At 31.1% G+C, this 7,854-nt stretch overlaps 1 pseudogene; it reads left to right on the plus strand.

Annotated features, from left to right (window-relative positions):
* Nucleotides 1-3,210: 3,210 nt before the first annotated feature.
* LOC141822311 (wall-associated receptor kinase 3-like) lies at nucleotides 3,211-7,392 on the plus strand (annotated as a pseudogene).
* The last annotated feature ends 462 nt before the right edge of the window (nucleotides 7,393-7,854 follow it).

A 7,854-nucleotide genomic window follows, 5' to 3' on the forward strand; every position in this document is an offset into this window, starting at 1 on the left:
AGTTTGTTTCAAATTTTCATTATGCATTCAAATGATGAATATGAAATCAAGACGAAACGATCAAAATTATTCATCTCCTTACTAACACGCAAGGTCTAATAAGGACCTTTAGTTGATTGAATCTGGTATATATCCAACTGATTTGACATGTTTTAAATTATTGTTAGACTTTTGAATATAATTGTAATGCTTTTTCCCTCTCTATTTCATATAATTATAAGAGGCTCTCCTTGTTGGCCAAACAAGAGCCACAAATATAGCAACTAGTAGAGGTGTTGAAAATGAGAGCTCTAACCTCTACTGCATTTTCTAAATTGTATTAGTTCACAAGTCAGTCAACTCTTTAAAACTAACCTATCAGAAGAACATCTGACTATTCTTATGTGGAAAATTAAGGATATCATATTTATAAATACAATGAATAATATATATGAAGAAGAGTCAACCAGGAAATCAACTTAATTACATGTGGAATTTGGTATTTATTTAATGGAAACAATACTGATTGTACAAAAGCTTCTATCATGCCTCTTGACTCTTTTGCAGTAGACTTTCTTTTATTAGGAGAAGACTTATTTTTTATAATGGCAATAATTTGTAGTGGAGGTATATATGGAGCCTATGTGAGGTGTGAAAATGATAGATAGATTGAATGTTCCAATGTAATATATATATATATATATATATATAATTAACTTTAATTAAATTTATTAGATTTCATTAGTCCATAAGTCCATGTTTTGACTAAATATCATAGATGATCAAACCATCGGCTAATGAATCGGCTAACATATATGTTCTTCGGAGATAGTTGTCGGAAAAGATAAAGAGATCTGAAAAATAATAAAAAGAGAGTTAGAATAACACCGAGGATGTATTCTAACAAGTCATTCCACCGCTCAAGTTAGGATTTGTATGAGGAAGGAGATTCAAGACTTAGGAAAGTCAGAATTTTGTGTGTGCATACCTATTCCATGCGTATGAACAACCTTTTATAGAGTTGATCTTCGAAACACCAACGTCCGTTTAAGAAACGTTTCTAGTTACATGCATATGTTCCGATATACGTACGTGTTCTAATTGTCCAGGTCTTCCAAGATATTTTCTTGATCCTCCGGGAGAAACAACCTTAGGATTTTTGGATCTTGTAGACAAACTGGTTCTATAGGCAATGTTGCGATTACAATTAAAGTGCTACATTGAAAATACATAAAGAAGATTAATTATGGGTTTATAAGATGAAAAATATCTCTATTGGAATGAGGTCTTTTGGGTTGAGTCCAAAAATAAAATCATGATCAAGATACCAAGTTGTGATATCTCATCGACTTGCATCAACTAGTTAACTCAAAGCTTGTTGTCATCCCAAATGACATTAATTATGCATTGGAGTGACATGGAGCAAACTGGAGGAACTCAATGCACTTGATGGCTTGGTGACATAGGTCGAGGGAACTAAAGGCCCAAAAATATGAGAGCCATGAGAGATCATCAATGTGAACGTAATCTTTGATATATTTTTTTCTTTTGAGCGACATCATGTAATGATATATTGTTTGCTATGTAAGGTTAGGCTACTTAGAGTTTGGTTGTGAAGCCTTCAACTAAGGGATTGATATTCTAAGTGGTAGTTTGTCAACTAACTTAGTTATGAGTTTTTATGTAGACTTATAGTGGTTGTAAGACAAATAAATTGAGACCACTTAGGCACATCGATTGGCTGGTTAATTGACTGAATGTAGGTTCTAAGTGAACAAATTAAAATAGTTATATCCACGCAATAGATAGCTAGAGACTTGAACAATCTACTACAAATGAAATCTAGTCAACTAGCAACATAGAGATTGTCTTTCAATGGTGGGTCATCTAGCCAATGGGAAACCTTTTTTAATTGATTGAATCTGACTAAAATGTATGCATTAGAGTTATTATATAGTAATCCGTGAGCTTTGGGGCACTAGGATTGCACAAAATCATTTTCAAATCTTCTAAGCTCATTGTGCTCAAGTGGTAATTTCTAGCTTTAAGAAGGTTTTCCAATTAGGATCTTTTGTTGATTGAATTTGATATCTATCCAGCTAATTTGACAAATTCAAAATTATTGTTTAAGACTTTGCATCTGAATGTCTTTTTTCATCTCTATTGTGAGAGAGTCTTTGTTGGCCAAGCAAGCTTCAAATCTAGCGACTGATATAGAGGTGCAGAAAATGAAAGCTAAATCAATTCCAAGTACAACTCTTTAATCTCAACTATATTCTCTAAACTATTGCATTAGTTTATAAGTTAGTCAATTCTAAAAAATAACCTACCAGAAGAACAAATGACTAACAGAGGTGCTGAAAATGAAAGCTTTTAACCTGATCCATATTTTCTAAATTGTATTAATTAGTTACAAGTCAGTCAAACTCTACAAAACTAACCTATCAGAAAAACATGTGACTATTCATGTGTGGAAAATTAAAGATGTATCATCATATATAGTCATAATGAAGAGTCAATAAATAAATCAATTTGCATGAAAAAAACTGTACAGAAGCTTTTATCATGTCTCTTGAGTCTTTTGCAATGGCCAAACCCCCTTGTTTTTTTTGTGAGGAGAAGACGACTTAGTTTTTATAATTGTAATAATTTGTAGTGAAGGTATAGAGCCTAAATGAGGTGTGAAAAATAATAGCTAAATTAAATTTTCCAAATTAAATATAATATATATAATTAATTACCTTTAACTATATTTACTAAATTTTATTAGTTAACAAGTCAGTCAACTCTACGAACAAGTCTATCAAAATAACATTAGACTATTCTTCTATGAAATGCAAATATGACTGAAATTTCATTATTAAGCACATTGAATTATTCATGACGCGTATAAGATTAAAGCAATATATTTGACGCGTCGTATAAGACTAAACTAATGATATGAGGGAAATTAAAGTCAACAAGGAAATTAATTTCTATAGAATTGTATATTAACTTTTTAAATTGTAACGACAGTGATCATTATACATATATCCTTTGAACTTAAGTTTTGTATAGAATTATTGTTTATTGGACGGTGATCATGTTACATATCCTTTGACTATTCTTCTAAAGAATTATTTTTCATTGAAATTGTTTAATTCTTATTCGGTGGCCAATATGAATTCCACAGCACAAGACTCTCTCTATATAAGGAAGTTATATCTTACAGTATGATTGTGCAATTGCTTAGAGAAAAGAGGCTACAATCAACCAAATAAGTTGGCTGCCAATTTTGATATCTAACATAGTCAAAGGTCAGTACTTTATCCTTGATCCTCAGTGTCTTAATGAATCGATATTTATTTAATCTATGACTATGTTAGTACATGCAAATAGAATCCTTTAATGATTTTAATTTTATTTTGGATAAATAACTTGAAGAAGAATATAATGATTCATTTTAAAGAATATTTAAAAATTGGAAAACTTTATTTCACCTCTATTGCATACAAAATTTCTTCATCTTAAATTTATAGTTGAAGTAAATAAATTAACCGAAAGAGATAATGGATAGGTAAAATCAAATGGAGGGGGAGCCTCATTCTTTGCCCAATAAAATTAACAATTTCACTTATAATGTGTGCACTTAATTATTTAGTGAAGTCTTAGCATTTTTAGACTTATAATTGGACATATCAAATTAATGAGTTCTCAAGTGCATTTAATGGTGAGTTAAGATAGATAGACTTATCGGCTCATGTAGTGATAAACCTCTCTCTATTTGTTGACTTACTTGATGAGTTTAGCTGATTGAATTGAGTTGCTGATTGAAATAGACCAATTAAATTGATATGAACTCCATATATTACTTGATGAGTTTAGCTGATTGAATTGAGTAGCTATAAAAGCAGTTTGAAAAATAATTTGAATCGAATCACATATGAATTAGTGAGAAGATGAGACAAACTTATTATTTGGTTTTAAAAAAATAAAAACAACTTATTTTTTCTAATTTCTTAAGCATTCATTGCATTTTTCGATTTTTGATTATTTTTTTTCTAAAATGTATTCCAACCAAATTAATTACATTTTCTTTGTTTTATATCACAAGAGCGTGACTATTAATATTCCGTTTGGGAAGAGAATAAACATATTGCAATCTCTTGATCAATTACGTACTTACAAGATTATTCTTGTACATGAATTACGTGTTTTGTATTGGAGTACTTGGTTTAGATATAATATGATTTATCAATCATTTAACTCTATTAATTCATTAATCATATACTTCTATTGATAGCTGATTTGTAGGACAATAAAATGGGATTCGCCCACCGATTGCTGCTACTAACTACATTATTGATATCAATGGAGGGTTTCACAATTTGGGCAATGGAAAATCAGAATTTTATTCTTCCTTCCAACTGTTCCAAAACATGCGGTGATATAAAGATTGAATATCCTTTTGGCATTGGCGATGGTTGTTTCTATGCAGTTGGATTTAATCTTACATGTGCGTCTAACTTTGATCCTCCGAAGTTACTCTTGGGGGATGGCACCATCCAAGTAAGGAATTTTGACATGGAGAAGGGTGTAGTTTATATAGAATCACCATATGTCACATTGAATATGAATTCACACACCAATGCAACATTGATCAATCTTAAGAATTTGTCTCTCTCTTTTAACTTAATTTCTGCTTACTCTGAAAGATCATACGAATATGTGAGCTATAACAATTTGTATGTGGCCGGTTGTAGTGCTACTGCCAAAATTGTTGATGTTGTTTCTACCGGTGAAATAGATGCTTGTTCTTCAATATGCTCCACTACCAATACTTCAACTATCGACGATGGATATAAGTCCGGCAATGGATATTGCAGAATATATTTGTATAATGTGAAATCTAACCAGATTTCATGGGCTATTAACTTAACTCGACGCAATGAGAATGAGCATACTACGATGAACACTAGTACCTCTAGCATCATAGCTTTCATATACGATAGGGAGTCTTATGATTATGATGACCTCCACAACTTTGCAAGTTATAAGAATAGAACTGGAATGATGGCCTCCCTCGCTAACAAAGGGCTAACAAATGATTGTCAAACAGAATGTGGAGATATTACAATTTTCTTTCCCTTTGGGCTAACAAAGGGCTGTTATCGAGGCGAAGGCTTTGTTCTAACATGCAATGTGACCTCCCACCCTCCAACTCTCCTATTTGAAGACTATTATGTAGTGAGCAAAATTTCATTGCTGAAAGGGCAATTGGAGTACAATACTCCTGATGATAATTATTATGGTTACTTTCCATATAGACATTCAAGTTACACTTCCTCCAAAGAGCATACGATCACTAATTGGGTAATAGACCACCAATCTTGCGATGACGCTGCAAAAGACAAGACCACCTTCGCATGTATTGATGCACATAGCATATGTTTAAATGTGAATGGCACAGGAAATACTCAAGATGTGGGTTACCGATGCAACTGCTCAGATGGCTACATTGGAAATCCTTACCTCCATGATGGATGTAAAGGTATCGATTAAATGCATCCTTTCTCACTCTGTTTAAGATCGATACATATATACTATGTGAATTTTAGATATGTGAAAGAAAAAGTTATAGATGTTAATTAGAATACATAATACATGCACAATTATAATAAGGAAGAAGCATTTAGATTTGACTATGGTCCCTGTTTGTTCAAAATATATATATATATATATATATATATATATATATATATATATATATATATAGTTCTTAGTACTAATTAAATTTCCTACTTTTGTATTAACCTTTCTTGCATTCGAATTTGAACTATTCTTTTATATCAATGCAAATTTAGTAAAATAATAATATATAAGTTAGATGTGAGAGTTCTTGACATATTTTCTGTTTGGTAATATCAGAAGATCCTCAATATGAAGCAAATCGGGCGAGCAGAAGGAATATTCTTTTATTAGGTAAGACTCCAACAAAGTAGAATATATTATTTTTTTGTTGAGATTTTATGTCATTATCTGATAAAATAAATAAAAATAACACTACAAATGAAATAAATACTTAGACATATATGATTAAACATGACTAGAAAAAAAAGTTATTATAGTTGACAGAAATGTATATTGATATATATATGATGCAGGGGTCTTCCTTGGTGCAAGCATTGGATCCGGCCTATTGCTTTTATCTATAACATGGGTTATCCTAAAAAGAAAATGGAAGTCACGGAATCAAAAGAGAATGAGACAAAGGAATTTTCATGAGAATCCTGGTTTATTGCTTCAACAATTAATCTTCACAAATGAACATGCTGATGAGAAAATAAATATATTTTCTTTAGAAGAAATAGAAAAGGCAACAAATAATTTTGATGAAACTAGAATACTCGGAAGGGGAGGACATGGAACTGTTTACAAAGCAATTCTATCAGATCAACGAGTTGTTGCTATAAAAAAATCAAAATTTATTAAAAAGAGTGAGATTGACCAATTCATAAATGAAGTTGCAGTTCTTTCTCAGATAAGTCATAGGAATGTGGTCAAGCTATTAGGGTGTTGCTTGGAAACCGATGTTCCTTTATTGGTTTATGAATTTGTCTCCAATGGAACCCTTTCAGATCATCTTCATATTTCACAAGGTGAATCTAAATTATCATGGAATGATCGTCTTAGAATTGTCACAGAATCTGCAGGAGCACTTACTTATCTACACTCAGCTGCTTCTATATCTATTTTTCATAGAGATGTCAAGTCATCTAATATTCTTTTAGATGATACTTTTAAAGCAAAGGTATCAGACTTTGGAGCATCAAGATTTATTCCTCTTGATCAAACACACATTGTTACTGCCATACATGGTACCTTTGGATACTTAGATCCGGAGTATTATCAAACTAGTCAATTGATAGAGAAGAGTGATGTTTATAGCTTTGGTGTTATTCTTCTTGAGATTTTAACTGGAAAGAAACCTTCCTACTCAACCAAAAGTGGATTGCAACAAAATCTAACAATGAATTTCCTTCAAGCAACAAGAGAGAACATGTTATTTGATCTTGTAGAAGATCGTATTTTGCAAGAAGGAACAGAGCAAGAGCTTCTTGAAATAAGTAATTTGATAAAAATATGTCTAAGTTTAAAAGGCGTGGAAAGACCTACCAATGAAGGAAGTTGAGTATAAATTGCAAGGCATGATAAAGGCAAGAATGAAAAAGAAAAGAGCTTGTATTCCAGAAGGCAATGAGGAAATTGAATGTTTAATGTCATCTTACTCGTCTTCAGAATTGGTGGATCAGAAAAATGAAGAAAATTCTAGAAATTATAGCTTTGAGAAGGAAGTCATGTGGTCACAAAATTACCCTCGTTAATTTGTTATAGTATATGCAAGAGTGCAATTTGCTTATGTTTGTTATCATATTTAACTTGGTACAAGTAAATTTTACAAACAGTCAAACATTGATGTATGTATATAGTGTAATCTATAATTTATCTTGTGACTATATATTTATATGAATTTATAGATTTATGAAACTAGAATACTAGTTGAAGGAGTTGCTACCTGCAAGATTTTAATTTCATTATTTTTGCACTGTGTTGACAAGATTTTATTATTTTAATAGTATCAATTTCTTTTAAAAATATATATATGAAATGTTTTCTGGAACTTTGCTAAGAACATTCTATCACAAAAGTATCAAGTTCGCATGTATTTGGAACGACTGTGTCTTGATAAGATGATTAAGGATTGACAATTCATATGATCATATTTTTGTTATGTTTTCCCTTGTTTCATTTTCTTAAAAATTCATTTAGAAGTTGATTGAATTATATCACAAGGAAAAACAACCCTCCATACATGTTACGCTCTAGAATTTATTT

This window comes from Curcuma longa, chromosome 2 (assembly GCF_044706935.1).
Source record: "Curcuma longa cultivar G26 ecotype Majalengka, Jawa Barat chromosome 2, ITB_CL_G26_1.1, whole genome shotgun sequence".
Classification (NCBI taxonomy): domain Eukaryota; kingdom Viridiplantae; phylum Streptophyta; class Magnoliopsida; order Zingiberales; family Zingiberaceae; genus Curcuma; species Curcuma longa.